We start from the raw sequence: 13152 nt of genomic DNA on the forward strand, positions 1-13152 counted from the left end.
TGCTTTTAAACGTTTGCAGATTCGCAGAAATAGAAAACAGTGCCTAACACTTTGAAAGACTCTCCTGTTCTTAGCCTTGCCTTAAGGAAAGATGCTGATCTCGTCTATTTTTAAATTTTAAACCACGCATTCTCTACACCCAGCGACGCTTTCTTTGTAACGATGGAAAACCGAGGGATGGCTGAAGTTTCCGTTCTTAGCACATCCATTGAAGAGAGGGGGTAAAGGCTGTGAAGCCTCTTTGCCTGTATGACTTAAAATGACGCTACGGATTCTTTTCTCCCTGAAAGCAACTGAAGGGAGTACTGTCGTGACAGCGGTAGCACCGCCAGATGTACTAGAATGACTGTTTCCACGGGAGCCACGCTGGCTCATAGTACAAGCCGCCGTGTGCTTGCGAGCGGCTCCGGGTGGGCGCCGCCGTGGAGTCGGCCTGATGTCCACTTCCGGCCCCCGCTGGGAGCCCCGGACCCGATCGCGTGTGAAAACTCCGGAGGCGGCGAGGACCTTGAAGGCTCCAGGCGCCGTGGCCGTGCCTGGAGCCGAACGAGCGGCGCGTGGGAGGCTCGAGACCGCACCCCGCGCGCGCGCGCCTCCGCGCTCGCTCCCTCGCTCGCCCGCTCGCTCGCAACGGGCGGCACCACCCGCCGCGGGTCCGCTCGGGGAGGCGCCGGTCACGTGGCGCCGTCACGTGGCCTGCAGCCCGACTGGCGGCGGCGGCTGAGGGAGGCGGAGTCTCGGCCGAGACGCGGGGGGGAGGCGGCGGCGGAGGCGGCGGCGGCGCCGAGGGGCTGCCGGAGGCGGAGGCGGAGAGGCACCGGGCCGCCGCCACGGCCGCTCGGGAGGTGAGGCTGCGCGGGATTCCCCGGCCGTGAGGGCCCGGGAGGCGGGGAGCGGGCGGCGTGGGCCGGGCGGTGGGCGCGGCGGGAGTGGCCGGCCGGCGCGGGGCTCCTCAGCGGACCCCCAGCTCGGGCGGCCCGCGCCTCGCTCGCTCGCTCGCTCGCTCGCCTATTGTTCCGGCGTGCGAGGAGATGGGCCGACCGAGGAGCTCAGGCGTGTGTGTGTAAATCAGAAGGCGTTTGGCTTGGAGCCATTTTTTTTCTTCTTCTTCTCAATTGTGGAGACAGAAAAAAAATTCCTTCCAACGGTTTTCCCGGGGAGAAACCGACCGGCCGGGCCTCCCCTCCGTCCCTTGTCTCTGCCGGCCTCGGGGTCCCGGGGCGGCTCTTCCTTCCCTTTTCCCCCTTTCTGCCCTCCCCACCTTGAGCCAAGCCCCGCCAGGCAGCGGGTGAGCCGGGTGTCTGCAAAGCGGCCCGGTCACCTGTCGTGGCAGCTGCATGGCAATCCCGGCGCTTCTGCTGTCTGGAGCTTGTGCGGTTTCCTCTGGCAAAATCACGGAGATTCCGCTCCCAGCGCCAAGCCTTCCTCTACCCCTGCGCCCCCCTAACCCAGCTCCTGATGCTGTCGCGAAGTTACACCGTGTTGGGGCAATTAGCAAGGAGGTGTCTACTTTCTGTGGAGGCATAGTTGGCTTGGGAAGGTGAGGGCCATCGAGTTTTGTGGCTTGAATTGGGGGTGGAGGGGTTGACAGTTGTCAGTGGGGTTGATGTCACTTAGGGACCTCTTCTTTCCACCTGTCTGCCTGCCCAGGTAATGCGAAAGTCAGGTTTAGACTTCTCCCTCCGGGGATAATCTGTTCCCTTGGGAGAGGGGATTGTTTTCAGGGTTTCTTTACTTGGGGACGCTCCTCTTTTAAAATTTTCTTTTTTCGTTTGTTTGCTTACTTATTTACTTATTGAGACGGTCTGTTCAACCCTGGCTGGCCTGGAACTCACAATGCAGACCAGGCTGCCCTGGTATTCAAAGAGATTGCCTGCCTTCAGAGCTGAGGTTAAGGGTTTGTGCCACAACACCAGGCCCACCTCTGTTCTACAGTGGTCGAGCATCTTAAGGGCATTTCTTTAAGTCCTTGAAGGAGGTTCTAGGAGGGGAAATTGTTCCGAAGGTTTAGAGGAACGTAAAAACCATTCCAAGACCCTTTTATTTTAAATCTGCTTTTCTGTACCTGGAGTCTCCACTCCTTGGTGGGAGTTTAGTTCTTGCAGGAATCCCAGGGGGCAAGGTGCCTTGTTCCTGGAGAGTTTCCGTTTGGGAAGGGTGTAAAGTGACTGGGCCGTGCACATAACCTTACTCCAATCCAGAAAACCCACGGGAAGACTTGTAGCTTTCAGAAGGGTGGGCAGCTGGGAGCTGATGTAAAGTCATGTAGCGTGAGCCACATTCCAAATGGAAGTCACATGTGTCCTTTCCTGTGGTACTGTTGGAGAAATGATTGTATGAGCATTTGTGAATAGCCACATCTAGTTTTTGCTTCCTCAATTAAAGAGTAGTTTGTGTGAAAGAGTTACTAGATGAGAATTTTTTTAAAACATGAAAGGGAGTCTGATTTAATAAGGGATGCGAAAGTAGCAGCATTTCCAGGTGATGGGAGAGGTGTCGCCTCCAGACTCAGATTTGGGAGGAAGTCATGTAGGGAAAAATACTTTAAACACCTTGGAGCTTCCAGGCATGGAGGAAAGCCATTCTTACCCACGTTCTGAGGAATCATAATGTATTTACTAAGCGTATTTTAAATAACTTAGAAACGATGATTGTGAATTATGTTGAACTTGCTGGTTTGCATATGGAGATATAAGAGATGCATTTAGTGATCTACAACTCTCCCTCCACCACTAAAATTCAATGGAATTTTAACCTTTGAAAGGATGAATGATACATGAAACCAACTTTTATTTTGTAATGAGTTTTCCCTTCCTTGCCCCCCTTTTATACCTTTCCTCTTTGTCTTTCTAGGTTTATTTTATGTGTTTGTGCCTGAGTGTGTGTATGTGCTGCCAAAACAGGTGGTTGTGAGCCATCGGATGTGGATGCTGGGAACCAAACTCAGGTCCTCTGCAAGAGCAGCAGGTGCTCTTAGTGTGTTCACTTTAGTGTGTTTGCAGCCTCATGCAGAGAGTTTTTATTATTACAACTACTAATAGTAGTAGCAGAGATTATCATTATCATCATGTCTATTATTAATAGTAATAGTTGTTGTTTATGAAGAGAGTTTAAATCAAAACATCCTCTGTTGGTGCTGAGATTCTAAGTAATGAAGCTTGGTGGAGACACAACCCTTTTTCAAGCCAGAGTCCAGCCCTCTGTATAGTTATAGAACCAAATGTGAACACAGTTTTCTTTTTGAGTTTGCTGCAGGCTGGATTCAGAAAGGTATTGGATGGCTCTTGTGAGTGTGGATAAGGTATGTGGCAATCAGTGGCCTTAGACCACATTCATAGTATCCATTTTTCTCCTGTTTGCTATAGAGGGGAAAGGTGAAGACCATGGGAGTGGCCCCATGGTGCATTTGTTGGTAAAGTGTAGTTAAACATGGGTAAAACCTCAGGATAAAATGCTGTGATGTAGTTACTGCATTCCGTCCTGTTTAGGGCCTTTGAAGTCTGTCAGTCTCCCAAGGCTCATTTGCCCGCACTGAGACTGTTGAAACTGCATGGAATTTGAGGTAGCCATGTCAGATCTTTCAGTTTGCCTGGGGTAATGTTAATTTAGTTACTACATTTTAACATAATTACAATATTCTATGGTAAAGTATATAATAAAAGCTGGGATACCTTTACTACTTCTGCCGTTATGAACAATTCATTGGCATTAAGTACATTCATTGTTAAAAAACACTTACCACTAAGGTTTCCAGTCTGGAGCCCATTAATCAAGAACTTTCTGTTTTTCCCTTCTCCTAACTTCTGCACCACCTCTTTGCCACTGTAGAACTAACCACAATTAAAACCACACAGTAATTTTCCTTTTTTGACTGGTTTATATCACTTAGCATGTTGTCCTCCACGTTTATCTGTGTGTTAGAATTTCCTTTATTTTAAATATCTATATAGCAAAGAATGATGTGAATGAAAAGATATGTGGGCAAACTAGAAAAATGAGTGATATGTATGAAACATTCAATATGTCTTGAGCTGTAAAAACTCAGCCAAAGTCGAGCACCTAGAAAAAGGATCTAAGGATGTGGGAAAATCTTTTTTTAAGTATTAACTTTATCATTAACTATTATTATTTGTAGTGCTATTGGATATTGAACCCAGGACCTTGAACATGCTATAGGTGTTTTTTTTTTAATCATGGAACAACTTTTTAACCATTAAAAAAGGTAGGCACTAGTATACTCTGAAGCATTTTATTTTTCTTTCAGCTTTAGAATTATACAACATCCTCAGTCTTAATTTTAGGGTTGCTTCTTTTCCTGTCATTGAATCATTTAAAAGCAAATCAACTGTTTTGTAATTTTGTCTATATCTTAGTACAGCTCTAAAAAGATTTCTCACAATAAATATGATTATTTTTAAAGATAATTTCTGGGTTATCAAATAGTTCAGTGGTAAAGGTGCTTGCTGCTAATCTTGATGACATGAGTTTGATTCCTGGAATCCACCAGGTAGAAGGGGAGAATTAACTCCTACAAGATGTCCTCTGACTACCACATGTGCTCTGCCTCCCCCGTCCCCCACTTGTGATGAGGATGTGACTCAACACTAAGAGTATTTGCCTAGAGTATGAGAATGGCCTGGGTTTGATCTGTGATGTTTCAAAAAGAATACACACACACACACACACACACACACACACTCACTCTTAATATACCAAATGTCCATTATTACTCCCCGATTATGCTATGTATTGTTATCTATGGTCTAAAGACAGGAACAGATTTAATTATGGAATCATCTACATATAGTTGTTTTAAGAACCAAATAAGGTCCACACATTGCAATTAAATAATTTGTTTAGCATTCTCCTCTCCTTCCCTTGCTTTACTGTCCTCTCCTCCCTCCCTCCCTCTGTCTTTTTGAGGCAGGGTCTCATTATGTACCCCTTAACTGTCCTGGAACTTGTTATTTACACCAGGTTGGCCTTGGACTTATGATCATCATCCAGCCTCCCTAGTGCTGGAATTACAGGTGTGTACATATTTCCATGCCCGACTTTAAGTCTCTTTCATCCATAGGTTCTCCATCTTTTTTCTCTTTGTAAATTATATTGAAGAAACTGAGTTTTGCAGATTGTGCTCCTATAATGTTATGTTCATTGACTTATTTCTTGTATTTTTTGTGCATTGCTAGTGACTCCATGAGAAGAATGAGATCCAAACCCCTATGGATGCTGAGAGACAATGATAATTTAGTATGGCAGCCTGAGCTTAGGACTAAGGTGTCATCTTCAGCTGTAATGTTGATAATTTAGACCCTAATTAATGCAAGTGAATTTGGTAAAATTTAAAATCAGTTACAGTATGGCATTACTGTGACTTCTATTCCCTCTTTTGATAATTTTAATATTTGGACATCTGCCAATGTGGAGTGTGAATAAGGATGATAGTAACTCACAGGACTGGTACATATGAAGGAAAACGTGTTTACCCTTGGGTGCAGAAGAGGTTGGAATTGATGTTTTCAGTCTGAAGTGCTGTTGTTAGCTATCTAATAAGATGCACAGTGTTTGACCTAGAATATCTACAATTAATAGGAATTTATCCTCTGAAATAATGAACACACACTCAGAATGAGAATAAAGAGAGTATGGAATAGTTTTGCTGTCAGTTGGCATTCCACAGACATGGTACAGGATTGGGAAGAAGTCACAGAGAGAGTTGGAATACATTGAATTGAAGAAAGGAGAAGACAAGGAAATAGATACCTACTGCTTGTCTACTTAAAAGGCAATGTGTTCTTCAGAAATGTTGAGTAATTACCATTTATCCATCAAATTACTGTGAACAGATGAACTTGGGATTTCCTTTTCCTTTAATTATCATTTCCTTTAATGTGTCAGGACTTGTATCAGTGTGTCAATTCTATTTTTTTCCTCTTGCTTTCATAGAAGATTATTGGTCAACATTAAGTTTTTATTTTTATTTTTTTATTTTTGAGACAGGTTTCTCTGTGGTTTTTGGTGCCCGTCCTGGAACTAGCTCTTGTAGACCAGGCTGGCCTCGAACTCACAGAGATCCGCCTGCCTCTGCCTCCTGAGTGCTGGGATTAAAGGCGTGTGCCACCACCACCCGGCCTTAAGTTTTGATTTTTTAGAAAAAGATTTATTTACTTATTTCATGTGCATTGGTGCTTTGCCTGCATGTATGTCTGTGTGAGGGTGTTGGATTCCTTGGAATTGAAGTTATAGACAGTTGTAAACTGCCATATGGGTGCTGGGACTTGAACCCAGGTCCTTTGGAAGAACAACCAGTGCTCTTAACTGCTGAGCCAAGTCTTCAGCCCCTAAAATTTGATTCTTAAGGTTTTTTAAAAATTACGCTGTTTTCCTCATTAAATACAGTTGAGAACCACATATATTTTCTGATGTCAGTGAATAAGTAGCAGTTTTTGTACTTACATGGTGTCAGCATACCCTTGAGGATATTAAGAGTAGAATTAAAACACAGTAGTCAGCCTTAATCTCACTTATGCCTTTAATCTCAGCACTTCGAGGTGGAGGGAGGCAGATCTCTGAGTTCAAAGGCAACCTGGTCTCTATATGGATGTTCTAGGACAGCCATGGCTACATAGTAAGACCCTGTCTCAAAAAAACGGACCGTAGTAGTCTACCTAGAAAGCCTTTGAGAGTAACAGTGTAGTATTATGGCTTATGGTTTTGTAGATCAGAATGAATAAGCTTTGAAGAAGATAATCTGTGCGACCATGTAAGAGATTTCTCCCTTAAAACTATCCAGCTTTATGCTGCAACAGGCACAAAAGAACTGTAAACACTTTATGTGAGGTATTAAGTTGTTAGATTACTATTTCTTTTGGTAATTTTAATGTTTGAGTGTCTTTTTGAATGGGCATATTAGAGCTATTGAATTAAAGTTTCTGTAGTATATTAATGTCTGCTAAGGCTGAGAATTTGGCTTTTTCAAAGAACAGTTGAAATGTTTGACTCTTGCGTTTTAGTTGTTGATTTGGCTACTTACTGATTACAGTACTGGCTTCTAAATACAGTTTTGTTCAGGAACAGATGTGTTGGTGTGTGCTTATAATCTTTTCACAGGGGAGGCTTCGGCAAAAGGATCGTGAGTTCAAGACCAACCTGGGTTCCATAGCAAAGCCCTGTCTCAACAAATAACATGACAAACACCTCCTGCTCCCTCTCCCCATGTGGGAAAGCCCTCCATTGCTCAATGTTTTTGAAATCTACTCAAGTACTGTGGACAGATGTTACTCATTTTACTGGACACACGTTCTTTTCCCACTAACAAAGGGAAGATAATCATGGATTATTTGGGGCACTTGACTCCTGATTTGTATGTGCATGAGACTCCTCAGACTCTAGCGGGCCTTCTAGAGCTTGCTCAGAAAACCCTTCCAATGCTGTGTCCTCTCCTATTTCTGATTGTCTGGAGTAGATGTGCCTCCCCTTGTGCACATCACTAGTTCTGGCAGCTGTGATAAAGTAGTAGTGTCGGAGTTCCTCAGGTGAGCAGCTGGCTGAACTATGTTTAAAATGTGTATGAAGAGTAGATGAGCAGTGTTGTTACCACATGTGGGGTGTTTTCAGGAGTACCTTCATTTCTTAAGTTCCAGCAACACTCTTAGCCAGTGTATGTAACAGGTGGAAAGCGCAGCTTCAGTGGCTGGCATGTTAAGAGTTGCATGAGAAGTTAGGCTTATGGCCCTGGCCGGCAGAGCTGACTGTTTCAGTTGTCAGAGTGTCAGAGTTACTACTAATTGTTATATAATCAGAAAGTGTAACTCTACTTTGGTATTTGTCAAATTAGAGAAACATTGATTTTAAAAAGCAATCTTGGAGCTGGGTGGTGGCGGTACACACCTTTAATCACAGTATTTGGGAGGCAGAGGCAGGTGGATGGATCTCTGTGAGTTCAGGGCCAGCCTGGTCTACAGAGTGAGTTCCAGGACAGGCTCCAAAAGCTACACAGAGAAACCCTGTCTCGAAAAACAAAACTAACAACAACAACAACAACAAAAGCAATCTTTGGTTTAGTCTATCTGGAAGATGGTTTGAAGAGATTGGATCATAGGAGAACCAGGTAGATGAATGTGGTCGATGCTCAGGCTGTATTTTCTAGCCCTGCCAGACAGTTTGAACCTTTTCCATTTTTCATTCCTGTCATTTTCCCCATGAAATGAGAAACCCAGTTTGGTATTTCATATGTTGGAAATTTATGAAATCCTGTAATATTTTAAAAGCCTTGAATAAAACACAACTAATAAAAGCTAGAAAGCTCACAGCTTCCTTACCTGGTTCATTCGTAATTATTTTAATCCTGTGGCAGAGATGAGAATGAAAGTGGCCTGGTACTGTTTTGTCTCCTCGCTCCAAGTGGTCTGAGGGACTCGGGAATGAAGGGGTAGTGTAGGATTTGGGTGCTGCCCAGAATCTATCCATGATAACTTCCTGGAACATTAATTCCCCATCTCCTTGGATTTATCATAGCATCTTACTTGTTTGGTTTTGCATTTCTGCCCTCCTTTGGACTGTGCTGTGTGATATCTGGGTCTCTCTTATCAGCAAAGTGCTAATGTGTGAAGTTTACAGACTATCACTGTAATTCAATTTTATCTAATTGCATCAATCCTTGATTTTGACTAATGACTTCAGGTCTTTTCTGGATTTTGAACAAGCTGAATGGCTGTATGAAATATATTTTTAAAGTGTTTTTGGTTTTGGTTTTGGTTGTGGCTTCTTCCTCTTCCTCCTCTTCTTGTTTTTATTTTTATTAATTTTTTGTTTTTGTTTTTAGAGAGAGAGTGTGCGTATGTGTGAGTGTGGAGTTCTTTGTGTACCCACCCCTGGCTGTTCTGGAACTCACTGATCTAGCTGCCTACCTCTCCCTCCCAAGTGCTGGGATTATGCTCAGCTTATTTTTAAAGTTTCAATCAATTCAAATGTTTTGAAAAATTTTGCAAAACAATAGGAAGTTTGCATAATGAATGAGATTTGTATTTATTGTACATTTTTTAAGAAAAACAATGAGAAATATTAAGTATTATAGATCTCTCTTAGGCTGAAAATGCTTTTTTCACGGAGATAGAGCGACTCAGCAGTGGTCATGAGGTACTTTCAAATCAACATCTAAAAATTTAATGCACTAAGTTTATTGTAAGATAGAGGGTGGCAGGTTGGTCAATTGATTCAGAAATGGTGTGACTGTCATTCTTAGTTCTGTGAGCCTTGGGTACAAGTTTTGTTTTCTGACTTTCTGTGTGATCTTCTTGTCTATCGGGATCGTATCGATGCATCTCTCTTAGTTGTCTTTCATCCATGTTCAGATAGTATACTTTCTTCTTGTGACACAGAAACGAGGCGTATAGTTGGCTTTGAGGAATTGATCTGTTCGTCATGTGTTTACAAGACCAGCCAAATTTAGGGGAAGTATGGTAGCACTGTCAGTTTCTGGAGGTCTGTTTAAGCCAATTACTTCAACCTTTTAATTTTAATCAGTTATTGGACTTTTTACTAGATTGTTAATGACTAGCAAAATTGGTTTGAGTTGGGCCTCCTGTGGTGCTAATGAGCAGTGAAGTGGACCCAAGGCGAGATGTCTGAAGAAGGAAGTGTGCTGTGGAGTCTGGACTCATTCACAAGCTAGAGATGAATGAGCTCCTAGAAACTTAGGATTTGGTCCAGTTCCTTTCTCCATGTTCAGTCTGCCTGGTCTTACCCACTGTCTGTTCTCATTATTCAGGAATCATGCCATTTTACGACGTAGTTGTCTAACATATTGGAAGAAAATCTACTGAGATGTAAACCTATTATGGATTTCTGTGAGTTTAAGGCCATCCTGGTCTATAGAGTAAGTTCAGGAAACACATAGTGAAACACTGCCTTAAAAAAAAGACCCAAAATAAAAACATACCCAGAATTAACAATCAAAATGATGTTAAAAAGGACCAGTTTTAAATTATTTATTTTACATGTGTAGGTATTTTGACTGTATGTATGTTTGTATACTATTTTTGTACCTGGTATCCACAGATGCTAGAAGAGGGTGTTGGATCCCTTGGAACTGGAGTTACAAACAGTTGTAAGCCATCATATGGGTGCTGGGAGTTTAACCTAGGTTCTCTGGAAGAGCAGTCAGTGCTCTTTAACTGCTGAGCCATCTCTCCAGCCCAAAGATACATCAGCTTTAATTTAAATTATTAAATGTGGTAGGATACATATTTTTCTTTGAGTATGTGAATCTCTAACTGTCCTAGAACATGGAGCTGTAGGTGTGAGAAGGCACCCCAACTTGTCTTGTTTTCCTGCTTGTTTTTTTGTTCAGGCTAATGGCTGGTGGGTGCTGAAATTTGAGTATAGTTTTGACATGTCAGGCTTTTGTACTCCTCAGTCTCCTCTTAGGACTTGACATCTGTTTTGACTTGACTCCTGTTGCAGATTCTGAGTAGTTGAGTTTGATGTATTGATTTGGAGAGGAAAAATTTTAGGTTCAAGGAGACTTTGGAGCCATGTGTGGTTGGTTATACATGCTTTTCTTTAGCCTAGCCCTCGAGAGTCAGAGGCAGGCAGATCTCTGTAAGTTCCAGGACAAAGTTCCTGGACAGCCAGGGCTCTTCCATAGAGAAACCCTGTCTTGAAAAAAACAACCAACCATACAACCAAAATAGACTTTGGTTTGTAATGGAAGACAAAAGTTGGCTGTGCTGGTTAGTTCTATGTCAGCTTGACAGAGCTAGAGTTATTTGAGAGGAGGGAACTTCAATTGAGACATTGTCTCCTTAAGACAGAGCTTCTCAGCCTCTGGGTCACTATCCCTATGGTGATCAAATGACCCTTTCACAAGGCTCACCTAAGACCATCAGAAGACACTGATATTTCCAATATTCATAACTGTACCAAAATCACAGTCATGAAGTAGCAACAAAAATAATGTTATGGTTGGGGACTCACCACAACTTGAGGACTGTATTAAAGGGTCACAGGTTGAGAACTACTGATACAAGATCAGGCTGTAGGGAAGCCTGTAGGGAATTTTCTTGGTTAATGATTGATGTGGGAGGGCCTAGCCTGTTGTGGTTCTATGAGAAAGTAGGTTAGCAAGCCTGTAAGCAAAACCCCTCCATGGCTTTTGCATCAGCTCCTGCCTCCATGTTCTTTCCTGGTTGAGTTCTGCCTTAGCTTCCCTCAGTAAACTGATTTAGGGTATGAAAGCCAAATCAACCCTTTCTCCCCAAACTGCTTTTGGTCATAGTGTCTCCTCACGTCTCAGTAACACTGAAGACAGTAGCCTTTGGCTGAGGAAGCTGCGGTGAGTTGTGCTCTAGAGGAATCCCTGGCTGGGGAATCACAAGCATTGGGTGCAATGGGAAGGAGTATCTGGTTTAGTGAGATTTGGAATGTGGATTTGGACATGTCATACATTAGGAATGTGTGAGAACAGTTGTGGAACACTTAGTCAAGTTTTTTTTTTTTTAAGATAGCTTGGAATTTACTGTGAATAGTATTTTCTTACATGTGTATTACAAATATTTTCAGTTTGCCTTTCAGATTTATGTTTGTTATGTATTTTGATATGTCAAAGTTGAAATTTTCTTATGGAGGTAAACTTGTCTGTCTTTTCCCTCATAGTTTCCACTGTATGAGTTGTTTCTTTCCTTTCTTCCTTCTATTTATTTGTTTGCTTTTGAGACAAGAGTCTTACTATGTAACCTTGGCTGTCTTGAAACTAACTTAGTATCTAGACCAGACTGGCCTCAAACTCACAGATCTGCCTGCCTTTGTCTGCCACAAAGGTGTGTGCTGCCATGCTTGCACTACTGTATGATTTCCTGGAAAGTGTCAGTTTGAGTGTGAGAGATGACATGCTGATGCCATGGTGATAAGAATCTTTTTTCATGCTGGAACTTGTATACCATATTTAAAGATTTTGGTTTTTATTTCAAGAATAGAGCTTCTGGAGGATTTAAATACTGGTATATGGCATGAACACAGAGGTAATTTAGACCATCCCCTCCAAAGAAAACTTTGGATTAATGGTTTGATTTGCTGAGCAGGCAGGGAAGCAGTAAATGACTAATGCCCTCTTGATTGGTAGGTGCATCCACAAAGTATTATGAACATCTTGGAATTCTGTGAAGGGAGCATCCTTTCTTCATCTATGCCCCTGGGTATGTATAGGAAGTAGCTTTCATGAATCCTTCCTTAGAAATAATTGTGAATAGCCTGTCATTCTCTTGGTCTGATTATTTGAAAATTATCAGCTAAGAAATCTATGTTAATGTTATAAAAACAGGCTACACATTTTTAATGTATATAAATTTTTTTAAGGATGACTAGGGCTCATTGTTAAAATACTGTTTCTTTTCCTTGCATGATTTCCTAGGTTCAATCCCTAAACCAGGAAAAAAAAAAGTAGGATAATCTAATGTTTTTCTAGTTGACATTTTCTCGTCACCCCAAGTTTCCTCCAGGTTTGTTGTAATATGATATGGTCTGATTCACATACTTATAAATATGTTAATAAAGTTGACTACATCTAACAAAATCCAGCAGGGATCCTGTCTGAACCCTGTAGTGGAACTACAATGAAAAGCTACATTACTTCTGTAATTACAACAGGATGTGATTGATCCTTCTTATTTTTTACCTATTGTGTTGTAAGGTGACTCCTCCCTGAATGCTTTTAAGTCTGATGGTCTGTTGGCATCTAGGTATGATGTTAGTTGTGTTTGGGAATCTTCTGTGTAAAGGTGGGAGGGATTGCTTTCAGGTGGTGGCAGGTGTGCTTCCTGCCAAGTTGGCATAATGGAAACAGGGCTCTTCTGAGTTGCCATCTGTTTATGGTTGATTGGAAACCAGCAGTGATTTCTAAGGAGTGAGGAACTGTTCCGTTTATGTTGAAATAGTTGGAGTTAGTAATGCACAGACCATGCTGATCAGGTCTTAAAACTACCTGGAGGAGTTAAGACTGTGTTGAGTGAGTTTTGTTACCACTAAACTCAGAAGATGACTGCTTGGCTCAACCCTCTTCCCAGTCCCTGAAGAGACAATTCTTTTCTGCCCACCCACACTAAACACTTGGCCTTGTCCCAGTACCATATTGAGTTTGGTGGGCCAGGGGTA

At 42.5% G+C, this 13152-nt stretch overlaps 1 protein-coding gene across 1 annotated transcript in view; it reads left to right on the forward strand.

The window, feature by feature from the left end:
* The first annotated feature begins 741 nt into the window (after window positions 1–741).
* Window positions 742–13152, forward strand: part of Tulp4 (TUB like protein 4) — a 160592-nt gene continuing 148181 nt past the window's right edge. Inside the window, exon 1 of the mRNA XM_085687695.2 lies at window positions 742–845. The gene's annotated coding sequence lies outside the window, so the exon portion shown is untranslated. The remainder of the gene's footprint in view (window positions 846–13152) is intronic.

The sequence above is a fragment of the Myodes glareolus genome, chromosome 1, assembly GCF_982192425.1.
Source record: "Myodes glareolus chromosome 1, mMyoGla1.1, whole genome shotgun sequence".
In the NCBI taxonomy this organism is placed as follows: Eukaryota; Metazoa; Chordata; class Mammalia; order Rodentia; family Cricetidae; genus Myodes; species Myodes glareolus.